Here is a 22,755-nt window from a genome sequence, read left to right on the forward strand (position 1 = left end):
AAGGTGTTATGCAGCTAAGTTCAGTAGTGAGAGCACTGTTATCAGATAAAATCAATTTTGTCCAGTTAATCAAAGTTTTCATAATTCCAGACTGTTGTGAAGGGAGGGGAATGCAACTTGTTGGTGAGTATCTACTTGTGTGAGTTTTAAACAGAACCAAAAATCCATCAGGATGGCAATGTAGTCAAATTGACTAAGAAGGGCAAACTGTTGTTTTCTTTTTTCTAAAGTGAATTGGATTCTGGGATCATGGACATTTGTGAATGCCTCTAGGTGATTAATTACTCAACATGAGACTATCACACCACCCTATTTACTGGAGACCTGGAATGGAATGTATAAGCTTGATGTTTGGTTTTTAAAATGTGGTTTCAGTTTTGTATCATTAACATCTGACCTTCATGGAGTCTAGAGACTCATCATGGGGGAGGTACACACTCTCACACACAAAGCTCATCCAGCTGTGCCTTCAATTGATTTAATGTATCTACATTCACATTGCAATCACCAACAACTTTCCATACAAAGAACCTGTTCCTCACACCTCTGCTCACACTACTGTCCTTATACAGTTTGCAACAGGAATGGCCTCTTGTTCTACCCACCTCTATCATTATATGAAAAATTTCTCCCATACCCACCTGATAACAATCCCTGACTAAACTTATTTCTCAATCATATCTCTCCTCCTATTTCACAAAGCTTTGCAATTTACATCCTTTCAATCTGTCTTCATACTCCACATTCCAAAGACCACCTTTGTAAATTTTCTCTGGACTCTTCTAACACATTCCTATCACCCTGAAAACCCAATGACCAAATCTGTACACAATAATCCACATGAGGTCTGATCAAGGCCTTATACTAGTGGTGGCAAACCTTTTTATGTGCGCGTGCCAAAAATTTACCAATCAATTTGCTGCCGGGCAGTTTTAATACGGGAAAAATTAATAGAAAATTAATCTAACTTATTTATAAATTTATAATATATATATGTATTTATTTATAATATTTTTAAATATTTTATTTAATTTATAATTTTATTCAGTGTAAGATTGATTATTGTATTATTCAATTGATTTTTGTTATTGGTTTGGAAAAAAAAAACGGTAGTGAGAAAAATATTTATGCATTGTAACTGACCATCGAAGTTAGCTGAGCAAGGGAAACAGCAGAAGCATATCAACTCGTCAGCGAAAAGCTTACCATATTTACTCAAAAATAACTCGCTCTCGCCTTTAACTGGTACCCCTGATTTTACTTTACAAAAAAAGACATTAAAAAGTGCTGCATATACCTCCCACATGAAAAATGTTTAAACATGTTCACATCGAGGTGATAACTCACTCCCTGTGGTTAACAACATGCCCTCCCCAAGCCATTATACTGCAGATGCAAGAAAAACAAGTAGTTTTACTGTATCCCTGATTAAGGTACAGAGGCTTTTGCAGTCTGTGTAATATATTTCTCAACAAATAGTGCAATTAGAGATAGCTGGAATAAAAACGGCGCTAACTAATGAATCACATGTCCCCTTTTACAGAAACTATGCTGTATAGACTCAAGCAAAACCATATGTTGCACCGGAAATACAGTATCAAACTAAAAACTTTTGTCCAATTTTTCAATTACATGAACTAAGTGTTTGTTTTATTGCATTTGAAATTCTCGATGTCATCATGACAGATCACAAAGACTAACTTCAAATAAAATTCTACCACGAATTGAAATATGCCATATAATACATGTGTAGTTCCTGTGCGAGCTCAAATGCAAACAAGCAGCAATAAAATTCAACCAAAGGTTGAAACTTTGTGCGAGTTGAGCCCACCGATAAAGAGAAGTTCCATCAGAATGATAAACGACATCCCGTCGTGAATGTGTTAAAACTAAGAAATATATAGTGAATGTTGTTATGACAGTTTCACATGTTATGGAATTCGGTTGAAGAGAATTAGCATTTCAACTCAACAATTGTGGGTTGCCTTTGGGTCGCACGACCTTTTGTTAATACTGCACCAATCATATGAGCATCTTCATAGCTGCTCTCTGGTGTAAAACAAAATTTAACTTTTATGTATTGTAACAATTAAAAAAAAGTTGAATCATTTATAAATGTATAAAAGGATATCACCTGTAAATTGTTGACGTGCCACCTCTGGCATGCCTGCCATAGGTTCGCCACCTATGCTTTATACAGTGAAATCATAACTTCTTTATTTCTGCACACATCATTGCCATTATCCGATTTGATGACTTCACAACTTGTGCAATGTGGCTCCTGATTTTCCCGTCTTGTCCACCACCACTCCTAAATCCCTCATATCTTCTACCTCCTTTAAAGTTTCCCCACCAAGTGTATATTTTGCATCCCATTGTTGCTTACCAAATTTCTAAACCTTACCACTTTGCAATATTGAACTGACAGTTACATTTACCTGCCCATTCATACAATCTATTCATGTCCTCCTGTAAGGCCATAACATCTGCTTGACACTGCATTATTCTCCCCAATTTTGCATAATCTGCTTATTCACCAGTTAAACCTATCCCAATATCATTGATATATAAATTAAACAACAGCCCAAATACAGACTTCTACAACACACCACTAGCGACGTTCCTCTTTCATGATGCTGCCCCCCCCCCCCCCCATATACAACTTTCTGATATCCATCTTTAACAGAAAGTCACCATTCCAGCTCACTAGTCTGTTATCCAATCCCATCTTTCGGTTTATTTAAACAGCTTGTCATGTGACAGTCATCAAAAGCTTTTGCCAAATCTAAGCATGTCATTGTACATACATACATACATGTACAGTGGTATACTTAGATTTGGCAAAAAAGCTTATATATATAAAATCAGGGGTGAATATTCAGGGTGTGTGGTGCTCAATCACCAAATGGCAATATCACTGATATATTTTTGCATTTATTTCCATTAAAGACTTCCATAACTGTTTCCAGACTTCGTGTGATTTTCTAAAAGTAAACACAATATACTAATGCTTCATGAAGAGGATACTTTTAGATGCATAAACAATGCATCACATTCTCGTTAATAGCCCAGGTGTGCATCCAAAATACATACAGATTTGAGCCCTTTGAAAAGATGTACAGATGGTGCAGCAAGTCAAATTCTTAGTGTTCTAGTAGTTCACAGCCTCTAGAGGCTATGATTGGTTATTGTGTCAACCAATCCAATTGGATGCTGTCATTTGTCATGAGTTGCTGTTTTTGTTTACTGAGTTTCATCTGTTTTGTGTGAATGAAGTGTGAACTACGTGGTAGGCAAGTTTTTATATATAATAGAGACAAATTTTTAATATACAATTTAAGAAATTTATAACTTTTTTGCCCATAGTTACAACAGGAAACAGTATTGTAGTTGAAGGAGCCTCATCCTCCTCTTCCAAACTACAAAGGTCATACTGTGCCATACTAAGGTTACAACTATACATAAGCAGTTAAAGAAAATTGTAAACAATATGCCTGTACAAAAATTAGGTTCCACAAAGCAGCATCTACATAGAAACAGAATTGCTGCAGAGGGCACAGCAACACACAAGGTTCAAGTAGTACAAAAATTCTCAATAATACAAGTTAAATAAACAAAATGCGTGTACAAGACACCAAGCCAAGGAATGCAGTATCTACATGTAGTTAAAATTATAACAGATGTTTTTACAGTCATACATAAATAGGCAAAAAGGAATTATTATACAATGTGTATTGCATAAAAATAAAATTTGGCAATGTGGTATCTGCATATAAACAAAATTAGAAGAAGGTTACACAAATATACAAGGTGTCCTACAGCAATACATAATTAGTCCAAAAAATTAGTAAATAATATGTATGCACAAAAGTTAAGCTGGGCAATGCAGTATCTACATATAAACAAAAATACTGCACTATTTAAGACAGTACATAATTAGACAACAATATAAGTTAATAAACAAAATGCATGTACAACACCAAGCCAAGGAATGCAGTATCTACATATAAGATTATAACAAATGTTATTACACCAATACACAGAGTTAAAGAGGAATTATTATACATTATGTATATATAAAAATTAAGTTTAGAAGTGTGGTATTTACATATTAACAAAATTACAACAAGGTAACACAAGGCTACAGAAATACATGATTGGTCAGAAATTAACCTAATGAATAATATATACATTAGTACTCAACTCTTGCATATATACATCACAAAACATTACATTTTAATATATATATATATATACGTAAAAAAAGTTAAGTGAAGCAATACAGTATTTACATATAAACAAAATTACAGTCAAATGCGTTTGTATAAATTAATTCTTTGTAAAAAATTAAAAACATCGTGCAATCTACGGTCAGCATCTGCCTGAGTGTATATGGTCTGGCCAGATAGACACAAATTTGATTCCTCTCTCTCGTGCAAAGTGCTGGTACTCTACCAGTATATGATAAATAGTGAGATGTGTATTGCATTTTTCACACATGGAAGGGTCATTAGCTCTCAGTAAATAAGAATGTGCAAGATGACTGTGACCTATGCGGAGCCTAGTGAGAACAACTTCCCCTCTTCTCTTTATTCGTTGACCTAGAATGCCAATGCTTGATTTCAGGTTTAATGTCATATAATTTGTTTGTTAATGCTTCCTGCCATTGAGCAATTAGCTTTGATCGTATAAACTGTCTGTAGTCTGTATATGGTACTGTCAAACAGTACATGGAGAAAGTTTGAGCTGATTTAGCAGCTGCATCTGCAGCCCCATTTCCCTTAATTTCAATGTGGCTGGGAATCCAGCACTACTGAACATCAAAATTAAGGATTTCATTTTGTGAAACAGGTGTAGCACCTCAAAGTACTGGATGTGGATTATGCATAGGAGAGGAGATAGCCTGTAAAGAGCTCATTGAGTCTATAAATTATACACTTTGGATAGTAGTTTTCTTTTATATGAACAAGTGCAAGCTGAATGGCATGTAACTCTGCTTTATAATTACTGCAATCAGGTGGGATCTGGTTGGAGATAATAATGTCAGGAAACACAGCAGCACAGCCAAAGAGGTATTAGTTCTTGAACCATCAATATAGATAGGCAAGAAATCAGAGTGTGCTGCTCTGTGTGCATTAAACAATTGGAGGTATACAGATGGAGTATGAGATTTCTGTAGCAGACAAAGTGAATGGTTGCAGGATGGTGTGCAAACCTGCCATGGAGGGATGCTGTTATGTTTAGTGTAGGCAATGCTGTCAACATTTATACCAAGAACCTGCATAGTCTCTTTAATACGCATACCAAAAGGATGTATAGCAATTTGAAGTCTGTGGTATCGAGCTTCCCAGTGCAGAGAAAAGAGACTAGTCCATGTTGGATGATCTGTGAGAGACTTTATCTTTAGGGCATAATTAAGAGACAACTGTTTCCGTCGAAGTGATAGAGCTGGTTCATTTGCTTCAACATAAAGACTCTGAGTGGGTGATGTGCAAAAGTCACCAGTAGCTATCCGTATACCCTGATGGATGGAATCCAACTATCGCAGGTTACTCTGTGTTGCAGAACCATAGACTCGAGATCCATAATCCAGCTTTTAACGTATAAGTGCATGATAAAGATGGAGCAATCAAACTCAATCAGCACCCCACTCAGTAGAGGATAGAGTGTGAAGAAGGTTCAACGTTCTTGCACTTTTCTCTTAGTTGACGAATGCGTGCTAGAAATGTAAGTTTACTGTCAAAGATCAGTCCCAAGCTTCTGTAGCTACTGAAATAATAGTGAATCCCATTCTTAATTCAGGAACTGAGTGAAGAGTGCATTTTCAACAAAAGTGTACACAGATACTTTTTCTGTTAAAAACCTAAACCCATTACTAAGAGCCCATAGAGAAACATGATCAATTGCTTGCTGAAGTTGTCTTTCAATTACCCCCGTGTTACGGGAGTGGCAGTAAATCATGAAGTCATCAACACATAGAAAATTGTCTACAGTGGAAGGAAGCGGTTCGGTGCTTGAGTTAATTTTAACAGCAAAAAGTGTCACACTTAAGACAGAGCCTTGGGGAACACCCTGTTCTTGATGATATGATCAAGATAATGTATTTCCCACTCTGACTTGGAAAATTCACCTGGAAAGAAAGTTTTTAATACAGGAAGGTGTCCTTTAAGACCCATGTTATAGAGGTCTTTTAATATGCCATATCTCTAGGCTGTGTCATAAGCTTTTTCCATGTCAAAAAAAAACTGAAACAAGGTGTTCTTGCTTCAGAAATGCATCTTTTATACAAGTTTCTAAACAAACCAAATGTGTCTAAAGTTGAGTGATGTCTACAGGACCCACACTGTGTATTGGAGAGAAGATTGTTGCTTTCTAAATACCAGAGAAGTTTGGCCCATTTTCTCTAGTATCTTACAAAGACAGCTGGTCAGAGCAATGGGTCGATAATTATTTACTTGTGTTGGATCTTTTCCTGGTTTTAGGATAGCAATGACAATTGACATGCCAAGAATTTGGAAACTCTTCCTCTGCAAGTATTCTATTGTATAGTAAGAGAAGGAGATCCATAGAAGATGATGGTAGATGTTTCATCATTTCATAATGGATGTCATCAGGCCCTACTGCACTAGGGTGAGATAGTAGAAGAGCTCTTTTTAGTTCCTCCTTAACAAATGGCTGATTGTATGGTTCAAGAACATTGGTAGAAAAATTTAGCCTTTGTTTCTCTTGCTGTTCTTTCAGAATTAAAAACTCAGGAGGATATGAAGCTGTTGCTGAGATTCTGGCAAAAGTTTCTCCCAGAGTGTCTACAATGGCTTTGGGATCAGCAATAACACTTCCATTATGGTCTAAGGTAGACAAACAATGTGTTCTATATCTACCTTTCATTTTCCAGATTTTATCCCATACAATTTTTGGACTGGTCATTTGATTAATTGATGTAGTAAATTGGATCCACGATTGTTTTTGACTCTGACGCCTCACATAGTGTGCTTTGGCTCGAGCACACTTGAAAGCTATAAGGTTTGATGTGGTGGGATATCTACGAAGTATATCCCATGCTCTGTGTTGATCTTTTTTGGCTGTCTGACATTCTGGGTTACACCAAGGCTTTGGATAGAGTGGAAACAGAGATGATATTTTTGGGATGGAGGCCGTTGCTGCCTGGACAATGCACTCTGTTATATATTTTACTGCTTCATTGATAGGTGTTTGACTGATGGCATAAGCATTAAATTTTGCAAGATGAGAGAAAGTGTTCCAGTCAGCCTGGTCCATTTTCCATATAGGTATCCGTGGTGAACATGGTTCCTGTGAAGACATTGTGCCGAGAACAAGAAAGTGATCACTTCCATATATGTTCTCTTCAACGTCCCATGTGAGCAGTGGAAGAATGAAGGGGGAGCATATTGTAAGATCAATTGCAGAATATGAATGGGCAGGCATATGGAAGAAAGTATTGAGTTTATTATTTAAAAAGGGAGAGGTTGTTATTATCAAGAATTCTTTCAATGATTTGACCTCGTCTATTAGTGTTGGCACTACCCCATAGAGTATTATGACCATTAAAGTCACCCATCAAAAGTATGGGTTCAGGCAGTTGTGAGATAAGGTAATCAAGATCAATTTCATTTAACGCTTGGTGGTAAATAAACTGAACATACTGTAATAAGAAACCCCGAGAAGAAGCAAATCGCTACTGCTTCCAGAGAAGTATTAAGTTGGACCTGATGGAAAGGAATATGACTACCCACTAGGGTAGCTACTCCTCCATGTGCAGACCACCTCCAGTTCAGTCCTTGTGTACAACAGTGAAATTCTTAAAGATAGGGTCCATATTGGGTCGTAAGTATGTTTCCTGTAGACAGAAACAGAAAGGTTTGTGTTTCTACAACAAAATCTTGATGTCATCGATATTCTGGCAAAATCCACGACAGTTCCATTGTACAAATTTTCCTATTGTTTTGGTTTTACAGACTTGTCTGGTTTTTGGGAGGTTGCAGGCTTACCTTTGTCATATTTATATTTATCAATTTTTTGGGGAAGTATGGATGGCTAGTGTCCATCTCTTCCTCTGGTAGAGTATTCAATATGTCTGATGTGCTAGGGTCAGTTGTTAAGTTTAGTTTACTTTCACTGGGTACTGAAGTATCCATTTTTCTGTGGGAGTATCTGGTGGTTTAAGTGATATCTTTGCCATAATTTTTTTCACAAGTGGGTTTTCATTGAGTAGGATCATTTTTGGAGTTGTCTCTGGAGTAATGCCATAGATCATGTGATTGATGCGCTCAACAGAGAAGTACTTGTGATCATAAGGTGCAGGTATGGTGAAATTATCAGATGGTGGAACAGACATACAAGCTTGATTTGCTACTGTCACTTTCTTAATTGTTACCCTCTCAGCATAAGAGGATCTCAGAGCAGGTGTGATAGTGGCTAGCTTTCTTTTTGCATCCTGGTATGTTATGTTTTGCTCTGTTTTAATTCTTTGTATTTCTATTTCATCTTCCCATTTCTGACATGCATGAGAGTAAGCTGGATGATCTCCCTGACAGTTGACACATTTAGCTTTTTTTGCACAGCAAGATCTCTGATTTAAAGCATCTCAGTGGGTTAGGGATGTACATTCTAACAGGACAGCTGGGATACCCTGCTTTTACAGATGTTGGAGGCTTAGGTGTATCAAAAGTAAGGATGGTGTTCTTGGTTGGAACTAGGTGAATATCCCTACATATCAGGATGCATCTCATACCTGTAACTCCTTGATCTTTAAGTTCTGAACATATCTCTTCATTAGGAACATCAAGGAGATCCCATTCTGATATTACTCCTCTACTGGAGTTAAGTGTTTTATGAGATGTTATTGTAATTTCTATTCTACTCATTGTTGTTGCTCTCAGTAGTTTCTCAGAATGTTGCTGACACAATGTTTCCACAAGGACAACACCAGAACACAATTTCTTAACAGTTTTGGGAGGTCCTGCCAGTCCTTCTAAACCTTTTTGAATAAAGAAGGGTGGCATTTTCCCTATTGGTTTTTCATCTGTAGCATGAATGATTAAAAATCTTGGTACATTTCTGTTAGCATCATATGTCTTTTGTTTCTTACTTCTGTTTCCATATGCTGTATCTACAGTATCAGTACTTGGTAGGGACTTTGTTAGGGCCCTTGAAACATTTGAAGATGAAGGATTCATGCTCAAGAAGCTTTTGGTTTGGCACCAGAGCTCCCCACCCGCACATGAACGCCCACTTCCTGGCAAGTAATGACTGCGCTCAGGAGTGGAACGCCAGGGCTACCCCGGACGCTATACTGGCACTACAGCAAGCCTAGGATCCTGATCCTGGACCATGGGGTGAGACTCTTACTGCAACATCGTTGACCTTTGCAGGCAAGCTCACTAGCCGAATGATTCTGGCTGGGCCATCAGGATCACCTGTCTTGCCGAAGCAGGGGCCAAAGTAGTGCAAGACTACTAGGATCCTCCTTTCTGGATCACACCACACGGCAGCAGGGTATTGGATCCCAGTGATGGTGATCTGGAAAAAACGATAGTGAAAGAGACTCAGGAGAAGTAGAGTAAAGAATACGGGAAGAAAAGCAAAGAAAAAGAGGAAGAATGAAAAGGGCCAGTACCACTGAGAGGTCCCCCTCCACCACGAACAGGTGCCTCGCATGGGAGGGGTATTATATATGTACAGGATATGATAGTACTAAATGAAAAATTTACACCATTACTAACTTCCTATCTACAATTTTCCTCCATATCAATCTGTTACCTGTCAAGACTCCAACATTATCTGAGCATATATTTCTATCTTCTAAGGCACTTTTTACCATATCAATCCACCTATATCTTGGTCTTCCTCTGGGTCTTTTTGCTGCCAACCTGACAGAAAACACTTGTTTTGCTAATCTTTCCTCTCCCATTCTGTTTAAGTGACCATACCACATGAGATTAACTCTGCTAACAATGTCAATTTCCTTCCTAATATCCTCGTTTTTAATATGATATTGCCATCTGTTCACATCCCTAATCTTTCTTAGAACTCTCATACCTATGGTCTCCAGTCTTTGGTCAAGTGTATTACTTCTAACCCAGCTTTCAGCTCCATAAATTAAAATTGTTTTGAACAATGTCTTGTATACAGCTAATTTAGTGTTTTGACTAATTTCTCTCTTATTCCATATAAATTTATTCGGTTGACTTCCTACCATATCAACTTTGTTGATTCTGTTGCCTGTTTCCATATTTAATTTACCATCTTCACTAAAAATCGTGCCTAAGTAGCTGAATTGTTTTACTTGTTCTGTAGGTTCTCCATTCACAATGCAGTTGATATTTTCAATGCTTTTGCCCATTTTCATTGTCTTATTATTGCTGACCTTCAATACCATATCTATTACAATAGTTTATTCAATTTAGTCTGGGAATCTTCCATTGACCATACAACTACAGTTGTATGGTGTCAATGAAACATTATATCAACCAATACTTAGTCTTTATTTGAGTTGTAAGTCAGCAGTTAGAATTGAAGGAAGTTTAATGTTAAATCTGGTGTCAGACAAGGATGTATATTATCCCCCCTGTTATTCATTATCTATATGGATCACATTATGAAGGAAAGTGGTATTAAACCTGATATCAAGATTGGAAATGTTAATCTCAGCTCTTTGCTTTATGCAGATGATGTTACACTTCTAAATAAATCCACTACAAATCTTACAGACTTGTAGCGGATTTATTTAGAAGTGTAACATCATCTGCATAAAGCAAAGAGCTGAGATTAACATTTCCAATCTTGATATCAGGTTTAATACCACTTTCCTTCATAATGTGATCCATATAGATAATGAATAACAGGGGGGATAATATACATCCTTGTCTGACACCAGATTTAACATTAAACTTCCTTCAATTCTAACTGCTGACTTACAACTCAAATAAAGACTAAGTATTGCTTGATATAATGTTCCATTGACTCCATACCAGTGTAGTGTTCCGAATACCTTTTCTCTCGGCACCTTGTTATATCTCCACAATCACTCGGTTATGTAAGCTATGAAAAATAATAAAACCATACCAAAATGCAAATTCAAATCACTACTTTGCTTCAAAAATAAAATTATTTTTTTCAGCAGTAACTTATGATGACCTTTCACTAAGTGGCACTCTAGTACCTTTCAAGTGAATTCCATTCACAAAAGGCCTTACATTACTTTAGTATCATAGGTACCACAAAGGTTAGATATTTTCTGAATTATCTCATCTGCCATGCAAGGAAATTCACCTACCATATAAAGACATTAACAAACACCCACGCCGGGATTTGAAACAGCCTACTGGTTGTGGATGACAATGTAATCCTTAGCTCCCTACAATAGTAATATAAGGGTACATTTACAACTTTTGTAAGTAGGTTTATGAGAAAAAAAAAAAAAAAAAAAAAAAAATATATATATATATAAAACTGGAGATGTAAATCTGCTACAAGTCTGCAAGATTCTCTGACTAAATTGAATAACTGTTGTAATAGATATGGTATGAAGGTCAGCAGTAAAAAGACAAAGACAATGATAATAGGCAGAATCATTGAAAATGTCAACTGTGTTGTGAATGGAGAACCTGTGGAACAAGTAAAACATTTCAGCTACTTAGGCATGATGTTTAGTGAAGATGGTAAATTCAATATAGAAATAGACAACAGAATCAGCAAAGCTGCTGGTATGGTGGGAAGTCAATTGAATAAATTCATATGGAATTACAGAGAAATTAGTCTGAACGCTAAATTAGCTGTATACAAGACAGTGTTCAAACCAGTTTTAACTTATGACATTACTTTAACTTTACCAGTTTTAACTTATGATATTGCCATTGATATGATAATACAATCCATAATTGAAAAAAATTTTCAATTATGGATTGTATTGATCAGATTCGATTATCGTTATCTGAATTGAGACCAGAAACTATGAATGCATGCTGGAAAGCTATTTGGCCCACATGTGTTAAAGAGAATGCTCCTGTTCCCTTCAATCATACTGCAGAATTCCCCAATATAATAAGTTTGGCATGTGAAATTGGCGGAGAAGGATTCAATGATCTTACTTCGGCAGATATCGAAGAATTGTTAATTGATAAACCTCTTAGCAAAGACGAAATAGTGGAGATTGTTTCTGAGACTCCTGAAAGCGAAGAAGTTAATGATAATGATCAAGATAATCCTACTTTTATTGCTGATATTATTAAAGGAGGTCTTAAACTGGCCAGTAATTTAGGCAATTATTTTGCCCGACATGATCCAAATGAAGAATGTGCTGGGAAGTTTTCACGTAAGCTTAAGTTGTTAATGTCTTCATACAGAGAATTATATTGCGACTTATCTAAAGCATCAACACAGCGATTAATAACTGACTTCATGCCTAAAACTACTGAAACAACCAATGGTACTTTTGTTCAAGACATGACAAGAAGAATTCCACAAGTTGAGGCAGAAGTCGATGACGATAATACCATATCTAGTAGTTCTAGTGATATTACAGTCTCACGAAAACTTTCGCGTTTATTGTCAGAAACTGATAGTGAATAACATAATGTTTTTATACATTCGTTAGCAAACAATTGAAATATGTTTTTTTAAAGTTATTAAAATTCTTTATATATATGTGTGTTCTCCATGAAATGTAAATAAAAATCTTATGATCCTAACGAATTTAATGTTTGTTTTTTTCATTATTTTGCTTATATTTCAGGTTTGGAACCAATCTTCACTTTTTCTATGGAGTCAGTAGTTCTTTTTACGCAAATTCTATTTACGCGTAATTTTTAGGAACGTATCTGAATTACTAAATCAATATCTCTCTTTCACAAAGCTGTGCTGCTATCATAGTTTACATGACTTATCAGTTTGTATTATTTTGTCACATTTTTGTGCAATGCCTTTAGAAATAAATTTTACATACACCTAAACCTCTTTTTACGCAATAGATACGTTCCTAAAAATTACGCGTAAATAGAACTACTGACTATTGTGAAAGATCCATGCTAATTGTTATTCACACAATGCCTATTAGACCTCTACTTAAACTTATTCACTGATATTGCGCTCATAAACAACAACACGTTTGATTTACTCATTAGTCTTGGGACTTCGCTTCATGGAGATATATAGTTGATAATAACATAAATGATAAGACATTGGCTATTATACATGCATATATTACCATATTAGTACTGAAGTTAATAGCATTAGAAACATCAAGAGTTACTGTATGTAAGCAACTAACAACATATACAGGTAATGCTTAACCTTCAGAATGTGAAGTCAGTAAGTCAGTACTTAGTCCTGTTTCCTTCCCCTCAAACAACAAAACTGTAGGCAAAATATGATAACTTTTTAAATCTGGGATAACTAACTTGAATTCTGAAAAGAATTCAAGCCTTATCTAGGCTACGCTTCTCTCAATAATGCTATTTAACAATAAGTAAAATGCTCACCTTGATTTTTAAACTGGATGGTGGCACTCAGCAGCAACAGTAATCCTAGTTACTCATATATTTTATATCCTTAGGATTGTAGTATTACCAGCTAAGCATTTCCTTACAAAAGAGTACATGTAGTAGTAGATCTGCAAATAATGAATGAGTACCGATCACCATTTTATCACTTTAAAAGAAAGGATCTTTGAGTACAGTTTTATGCTTTGTTTATTGCTGTTTTTCTTTTGTTATATACACCCGATGATATTTTGTTTCTTTGGCTGATGATGATGCAGAAATCATACAGTTACTTCAGTGAAACTATACTTGTGAATATTCATTCTATAATATTTATAGAATGAATATTCACATGTATAGAATGAATATTTATAGATTGTCTGCATTATACATGCCCATTTTCCTAATTTATTTTCTGTGTAATAATACTGCAATGCAATAAGTCATTAATAGTAAAAAAAACAAGTTTAATCAGTATATATAAAGCTATGAATTTATTTATTTATTTATAGACTTCTACAATCTTCCTATTCTCCCAATAATGCTATTTAATAGTAAGTAAATAAAATGTTCGTCCGTGCGGTTAGCCTAGTGGCAATGCACTTCGCAACCATATGCCTGGGGAAGGAGTGTCCTAGGTTCGATTCCCGTCAGAGACGTGAGGACCTCAAGGTTCTTTCTCAGCCATAGCCAAAGTTAGCTGGCCTTGGGCATGGACAGCAGGGTTTTTTCCCTAGTTTATCTGGGGTTTTTCATCCCGCAAGCACATAAACCGGCACCGTGAACACACACAGATACAGCGAGAAATATATTGCCCTAGGGGATGCAGCAGAGGAGTGGCAAACCGGCTGCATTAATACGCCAGTAAACCCCTCATTAGGAGGGGACTCAACCCGTCCTAGACGGATGAGGAAATAAAATGTTCACCTTTGATTTTTAAACTGATGGTGGCACTCAGCATTAATTATGCATATGTTTTATATCCTTGGGATTGTAGTATCACTAGCTAAGCCATTTCCTTGTAAAAAAAAAATGTAGTAGTTGGGGGATGCCTCTCTTACATATTTCAAGTAAGCAATAACTTGTAGCAGAGTGGAATTTCAAGAAGCATGATACAGCATGTCAAAATATGTAACATAATTCAAAAAACTAGACTGGTATTAAAATGCAAATGCACTACATTATTATATATGAATTAAAAAGAAGTATTAAACTTTTTTTAAAAGACAGAAAGGCAAGGCTTGATCAGATTCAAACCTCAACAACAATAGAACAATTTGAAATGAACTGTTAATTAAATTAATAATGAAGCTTGAATTATATTGCATTATCATCATCTGGACAGTTTTATAAAGGCCTAAGACTAACAGAAAGTCCACACTAATATTCACATAATGGCTATCATACTCCTGCTAAAATCCATTCCGTAACAACGGAATGGATTTTAGTCGAATTAACAACGGAATGTACGTCGTCTTCCGTAACGGAAGACGACATACATTCATAATTATATGTATCATTCGTTATTCGTTTAAACTCTTATCTCATATTTTTTGCCATCTTTTAGGCACCTTATCTTCTGCGGCACCTGTGTATATTGCACATGCCACCAGCCGGGCCTGAATGCACTTAATAACTTCGACAATTCATTTCACTTGTACAACATTTTAAAAAAAAAGCCCTTGCATCTTTAATAAAAACAATCATATGGAAAGTCTAGTGAAGGGAAAAGAACAAGGAGAGATTCCACGCTCCTTGCCAGGCACTGAAAAATTTCTTCTGCATATATTTAACTTCTAACACTATAAATCCAAAAGGAAGCTACCCTACCTTGGAATATTCTTCTTATATCTGAAGTAGTACACCAGAAAACTTACTACTGATATACTATCCAGAAGACAATCCAGTTAACCAATGTCTCCCTACTGTTTCTCTCACCAGCTACTTTTCTCACAGACATTCTGCCTCATGCCTCTTCAACAGTTTTTTTTTTTTTTTGAGTGCTGTTCTGCTGAAATGTCTTCCATCATTCCTCCACTTTCTCCAATGCTATAAACCCATAAGCGACTGCTCATCAACATGCATTTACTGTCCAGCTTGAAACCTACCAGACCAAATTCTCATCATCCTCTTTCATTCTACCTATCTCTGTTTCAGAAAAACAGAACTCTTCCTTTAATAATTTTTCTCCAAGGAGTACAATGGGATTGCAATATCACAGCAAAACAAAACAAAAAAAAAAATGGTATTTATTTCACTATTTTTTCTACAGAACATCTCTTGGTTATCTTTCATTTTAGAATTAGTGCAAAAACTCAAATGAGTGGGGACATTCAGCTGAGGTGAAGGAGTGCCCAGACACCAATCCAAGTGCAGCCTTGACAGTGTTCCCTGCATTTCTCTACTTGGTCTCTCTCTCCAGGTGTGACTAGCAAGTAGAAGCAGGATTATTACCAGCAGATTATCCAATTTTCTGGAGGTGTGTGTGACTACTTTTTCCTACCAAAAATCTCATGCTACCTATCTCTGTTTCTTTGGAACAGTCTTCCATAAATAATTTTGCTCCAAAGAGTACAATGGGATTGCAATATGACAGCAAAACGAAAAATTGGTATTTATTTCGGTATAAATAAATACTTGAAGTAGAAGCCATCAAAGGCTTGAAATGTGGAAAGGCAGCAGGAGTAGATGATATTAGATCAGAAATGCTGATGTATGGTGGTATAAAAGTCTTACAGTGGCTGCACTGCATAGTTCAGAAGGCCTGGACAGAGGGATGAATTCCAGATGATTGGAGTAGAGCTCTCATAGTACCCATATATAAAAAGGGAAATAAAACTGAATGTGAGATTTACAGAGGTATTTCCCTACTGAGTGTCCCTGGTAGGATTTATGCAAGTGTATTTGAGAAACTATTGAGAAGAATTGTGGAAGAAAAGCTTGGTGAAGAACAAGCTGGATTTAGGCCAAATAGAGGTTGTCAGGATCAGATCTTCACTTTACAACAAATAGCTGAGAAATCATGGGAATATAACAAAGATCTGTATTTAAGTTTCATCGATCTGGAAAAGGCATATGACAAGGTGGCAAGAGAGAGCGAAGCTATTCAATATGCTACAGTTATATGGTGTCAATGGGACATTATATCAAGCAATACTTAGTCTTTATTTGAATTGTAAGTCAGCAGTTAGAATTGAAGGAAGAACAGGAAGATGGTTTAATGTTAAATCTAGTGTGAGACAAGGATGTACATTATCCCCTCTGTTATTCATTATCTATATGGATCACATTATGAAGAAAAGTAGTATTAAACATATCAAAATTGGAGATGTTAATGTCAGCCCTTTGCTTTATGCGGACGATGTTATACTTCTAAATAAATCCACTAGAAGTCTGCAAGATTCTCTGACTAAATTGAATAACTGTTGTAATATGGCATTGAAGGTCAGCAATAAAAAGACAAAGACAATGAAAATAGACAGAATCGTTAAAAATATGAACGGAGAACCTGTGGAACAAGTAAAACATTTCAGCTACTTAGGCATGATTTTTAGTGAAGATGGTAAATTAAATATGGAAATAGACAACAGAATCAGCAAAGCTGGTATGGTGGGAAGTCAACTGAATAAATTCATATGGAATAAGAGAGAAATTAGTCAGAACACTAAATTAGCTGTATACAAGACAGTGTTCAAACCAGTTTTAACTTATGACATTACTTTAACTTTACCAGTTTTAACTTAGGATATTGCCATTGATATGGCATCAATGGCAATATCATATTAAAAACGAGGATATTAGGAAAGAACTTGACATTGTCAGCATCCAGGAATGCATTAGCAGAGCTAATCTCAGGTGGTATGGTCAAACAGAATGGGCAAGGAAAGATAAGCAAAACAAGTGTTCTCTGCCAGGTTGGCAGGAAAATGACCCAGAGGAAGACCAAGATATAGGTGGATTGATACGGTACAAAGTGCCTTAGACAATAGAAATATATGATCTGATAATGTTGGAGTCTTGACAAGTAGAAGACTGATTTGGAGGAAAATTGTAGATAGGAAGTTAGTAATGATGTAAAATTTTCATGTAGTACTATCATATCCTGTAGACCCCCTTGAGGGTACATGACAAGAATTTGATGATGATGATAAATATATATTTTTTTTTACTGTCATATTGATATCCCATTGTTGTTACCACTTAGGAGTGATAACAACAGTTCACAAATTGACTACATTTTGACTAGAAGAAAACATCTTAAGGTTGTGACAAATTGTAAAGTAATTCCAACAGATCAAGTGGCACAGCAACACCGACTGCTGTGCACAGACTTTAAAATAAGATCGAAGATAAGAACTTTTCGAAGCCATGGGAGGAAGAAAATTAAGTGGTTTTGCTTAAAAGAAGAGAGTGTGAGGAATCGTTTTAGGGAGAGGGTGTTAGAGAGGATTTCGGATGGACTGGAAAGTGTACAAGATTAGTGGAAACATAATCCAAAAGTAATCCTGAGCTGTGCAATCGAGGTGCTTGGTGAGACATCTGGAAAGATTAGAGAGCAGAAGGAGGGTTGGTGGTGGAATAATGATGTACAAGTGGCAGTGACAGCTAAGAGGAAGGCAAAACAGAAGTGGGATGAGTCAAGAGTGGAAGAGGACAGAGAGGTGTACAGAGAGAGAAAGCAAGAAGCCAAGAGAGTTGTGGCACAGGCGAAGGCCATGGCATATCAAGATCTGTATGATCAATTAGAAACAAAGGAAGGACAGAGAAAAATTTACCAACTAGCGAAATGTAGAAATAACGCAGCAAAGGACATCTTATATGTGAGGCAGATCAAAGACGCTGAAGGAAGAGTATTATGGAGGGATGTGGACATAAGAAACAGATGGAGAATATACTTTGAGGGACTTTTGAATGAGGAAAATGCAAGGACTCACAGAGATGGGCAGCCTTCTGAGGGGATGGTGCAGAACATCAGTAGAGTGGAAGTGACGGAGACCATGAAGAGGATGAGGAATGGAAAATCGGTGGGCCCCCAACAAGGTTCCAGTGGAGGCATGGAAGGCTCCGGGGGAAGAGGGAATTGACCTGCTGTGGGACCTGTTCATGAAAGTTTGCCAACAGGAAAATATACCCAAGGAATGGAGGGAGAGTACTCTTGTTCCCATCTACAAGGGTAAAGGAGATGCATAAGAGTGTAAAAATTACAGAAGAATAAAGTTGATGTCCTACACAATGAAAATCCTAGAAAGGGTTCTTGATGGAAGATTGAGGAAGGAGGTGGAGATTGCAAAGGAACAATTTGGTTTCATGCCTGGTAGATCAACAACAGATGCTATCTTTGGGTTACGGCAGATGATGGAAAAGTTTCGAGAGAAAGAACGGGAGCTACATCTGGCATTTATTGATCTGGAGAAAGCATACGATAGAGTGCCAAGGCAAGAAGTCTGGAGGTGTCAGAGGGAGAAGAAGGTTGCAGAGAAATATGTCAGGTTGGTGCTGGAGATGTACAGAAATGTGAAGACAAGTGTTCGGACCTGTCTGGGACAGACAGAAAGTTTTCAAGTAACAGTTGGCTTGCACCAAGGGTCAGCATTAAGTCCGTTTCTGTTAAACATTGTGATTGAGGTGGTGACGGAGGAGGTGAGAGAAGATGCGCCTCGGACAATGTTGTATGCAGATGACATATTGCTGTGTGCAGATTCAAGAGAAGAAGTGGGAACTAAACTGGAAAGATGGAGAAAAGTACTGGAAGAGAGAGGTATGAGACTGAGCAGAAGTAAGACAGAATATATGCGTTGCACAGTTGGCGGCGGCCAGGAGACAGATCTGGAGTTGGAAAGAAATGTCATCAGGAAGGTGAGGGACTTTAGATACTTAGGTTCAACAGTGGAAGAAGATGGAGGAGCTGAGAAGGAAGTGGGATGCCGGATACAAGCGGGTTGGAGGAACTGGAGTGTTATGTGATAAGAGGGTGCTGATCAATCTGAAAGGCAAAATCTATAGGACAGTAGTGAGGCTAGCTATGATGTATGCTATAGAAACTGTGGCCCTGAGGAAAAATAACATCAGCAGGATGGAAGTAGCAGAGATGAGAATGCTTAGGTGGATATGTGGTGTGACCAGAAAGGATCGTATGAGAAATGACTATGTGAGGGAAACAGTGAAAGTTACGAACTTAGGAGCGAAGATACAGGAGGCAAGATTGAGATGGTTTGGTCATGTGATGAGGAGGGAGGACGAATATGTGGGAAGAAGGGTCATGCAAATGGATGTGCAAGGAAGGAGGAAGCGTGGGCGGCCAAAGAAGAGATGGAGGGAGCTGGTAGAAGAGGGCTTGAGGATGAAGAACTTGGATGTGGTGACAGCTCAAGACAGGAGGATGTGGAGGAGACTCATCATCAACAGTGGCCCCACTTAAGTGGGAGAAGCTGAAGAAGAAGAAGAATTGAAATCCCATTGTACTCTTTGGAGAAAAATTATTTATGGAAGACTGTTCCAAAGAAACAGAGACCTGTAGAATAAAATCTTCGGCATGGAAAAGTTGAGTCCTCCTCTACTTGGTTATCTTTCATTCTAGAGTTGGTGCAGGAAACTCAAATGAGTAGGGACATTCAGCTGAGGTAAGGGAGTGCCTTACCAGTTGACAATGTCCCCTGCATACTGCTCTACCAAAAATTAGCATAAAATATCACTTTTTTTAGATATTATTGCAATCATTAACTACAGCCTTCATTTGGAGCTCCAATGCTCCAAAGTGCATTGGAGGCATGAAGTAGCTATTTGGCTTCTAGAGAAGGGAAACTCAAATGAGTAAGGACATTCAGCTGAGGTAACGGAGTGCCTTACCAGTTGACAGTGTCCCCTGCATACTGCTCTACTTGGCTATTGCCAGAGCAGATTATCTGATTTTCTGAAGGGGGGGGGACTATTTTTCTGTGCCAAAGGTCGACTAACTTGGGAACAAACCTAAGAAAGGCCTAGAAAAAGAGTTCCTCTAGTTGATTACTAGACTTGAACCAATATCGGTCTTTCATAGGGTGGCATAGCACTGTGTACCAATATTTTGCATAACAAAATCAAGCTGAAATAAAATATTTTGGATAAAAAATACATAAACATGTAAATTTTTATTCTGACAGAAATTAACATGTTCATTAATATATATATATATATATATATATATATATAGGTGAAAAAAAAATATATATCTATTAAAAACAGACTATGGTAAAAAAAAAACTATTTTATTTCATACCTTTGTTTTATTCTGAGATCACTTTTTTTTTTAAACAAAGTGCATTAATGATTTCACGACTGAGTCATGAGTGAATTTTTGTGCAAACGTCACCCACCCATAGCAGAGAAAGCTCATTTCAAAAAACATTTGTTGGAGGAAGAAGCATTGATATGCCAATTCTGAATATTTCCAATTCTGTAATTTTCTCCTCTTCAAATAATCATCTTTTTGTTTGATAATTTTGAGATTTTTTTTAACAACTCTTTGTTTTTATGTAGGGACTGAAATTGTTTTAGTTGCATTGAAAACATTTATTCCCACAAGATATAACCTCACTGTACAATCATTGCCTAAATTCAAACTATTTTTCTTGGATGAAAACTATTTACCAACAATTGACTGACCTATTTATGGAGGATCTCGAAAATAAAATTCTATCTCAAATAAATCCTAAACCAATAATTTGGTGGAGATATGTAGATGATATCTTCATTGTATGGAACCACAACAAAGATGACGTAATTGATTTTCTCAATAAAATCAACTCCTTTCACCATTCTATTAAATTTTCTCTAGAACTTGAAAAAGACAAACAACTACCATTCTTGGACATCTTAATTAAGAAGCAAGTTAATGGCCTTTTGAACCTATCAGTCTACAGGAAGCCTACGAATACAGGACGTTATCTACATTTTAACGCCTCACACCACATTTCTCACAAACTCAGCATAGTACACATGCTAAAGAAAAGAGCTTCCACATTACAACAGATGAAAAGGACCTCCAAGATGAATTAACATTAATATCTAATAACCTCGTCTTGAATGGCTATCCATGAAGACTTGTCAACAAAATCCTTTTCTCTGAGCCACCACAAAGAGAACAAGAAGGCACTCAATATATTACAACAATCGCCATTCTGTATGTGAGCAGTATCTCTAACAAGCTCGCTAATCTCCTCAAACCACACAAAATAAGAGTACATTCAAACCTATAGAAACAATTCGTAAACTACTACGATCTCCAAAAGATACCCATCCTTTCTATAAGTATGCTGGAGTCTATAATATCCCATGCTCATGTGGTTCAAGTTACATCGGCCAGACTTCGAGAAGCCTCAAGATTAGGCAGAAGGAACACATTGGTTATGCTAAAAATAACAGACAAGACATATCAGGCCTGTCATCACATTTCTCCACAACAAACCATATCATTGAGTGGGACAAAAGTTGTACCCCTTACATAGAAGAAGACTACCACTCTCGAATGTTTAAAGAAGCAGCCACAGTTGCACGCACTACAGATAACCTTAACAGGAACCAAGGTTTAATACTTTCAGAGATATGGAAAACCTTAATTAGATCTCTGAATACACAAGAAATGAACTTTAATGCTGCTAGCTATAGAACGTTCCTTAGCAACAACTAGTAAATCATGTACATGCGATACGTGTATTATTCACATTCAATGCTATTTTAGTTTGTAACTATAATTTTTAGAATTTACAGTTAAGATCTATTTTGTGATATGTTTAAACCTCAGTGTGCTTGTACCCTGGCGATGCCAAGAGCTTAAGTTTGGTGAAACTAGTCAGTATTAAAATACTTATCTGTTTACACTTGATCAATGTTCCCAAATAGTTATTTATATTAGTTCTGTGATCAAGAAAATACACGCTCATTATTTTTAGTTCATCTTTGTCTTCTTTAGTTTGATCACATGCATATATAAAAATGAAGAGCTGGAGTTCAGCTTCAATACTGCATTCTTGATATTCTGCTATTTCAGAAAGTCTTTGAACTAAAGCATAAGTAATTCTTCCAATAGTTATTTCAGTGATTCCAATTTTCTTTGGCCTCTCAGTGATTATGATAGTATAAAGAAATACTTTTTAAATCAGTTAGTTTTTGTCCTGCTTGAAATTTTAATGCAGCATTTTTTGTTCAGTAAGTGATTTCATCATAAACTGTATAGCTGCACTTGTAGTTAGCAAATAGTGCCAAAATACTTCAACTGTGA

At 36.6% G+C, this 22,755-nt stretch overlaps 1 long non-coding RNA gene across 1 annotated transcript in view; it reads right to left on the reverse strand.

Annotated features, from left to right (window-relative positions):
• The window catches only part of LOC150096264 (uncharacterized), a 51,396-nt gene that overhangs the window by 22,366 nt on the left and 6,275 nt on the right, over nucleotides 1-22,755 (reverse strand). The window contains exon 2 of the long non-coding RNA XR_016549925.1: nucleotides 13,500-13,630. This is a non-coding gene — a long non-coding RNA (uncharacterized LOC150096264). The remainder of the gene's footprint in view (nucleotides 1-13,499; nucleotides 13,631-22,755) is intronic.

The sequence above is a fragment of the Typopeltis vanoorti genome, chromosome 19 (assembly GCF_054136105.1).
Source record: "Typopeltis vanoorti isolate ZY-2024b chromosome 19, IOZ_Tvanoo_1.0, whole genome shotgun sequence".
NCBI classification, from domain to species: Eukaryota; Metazoa; Arthropoda; class Arachnida; order Uropygi; family Thelyphonidae; genus Typopeltis; species Typopeltis vanoorti.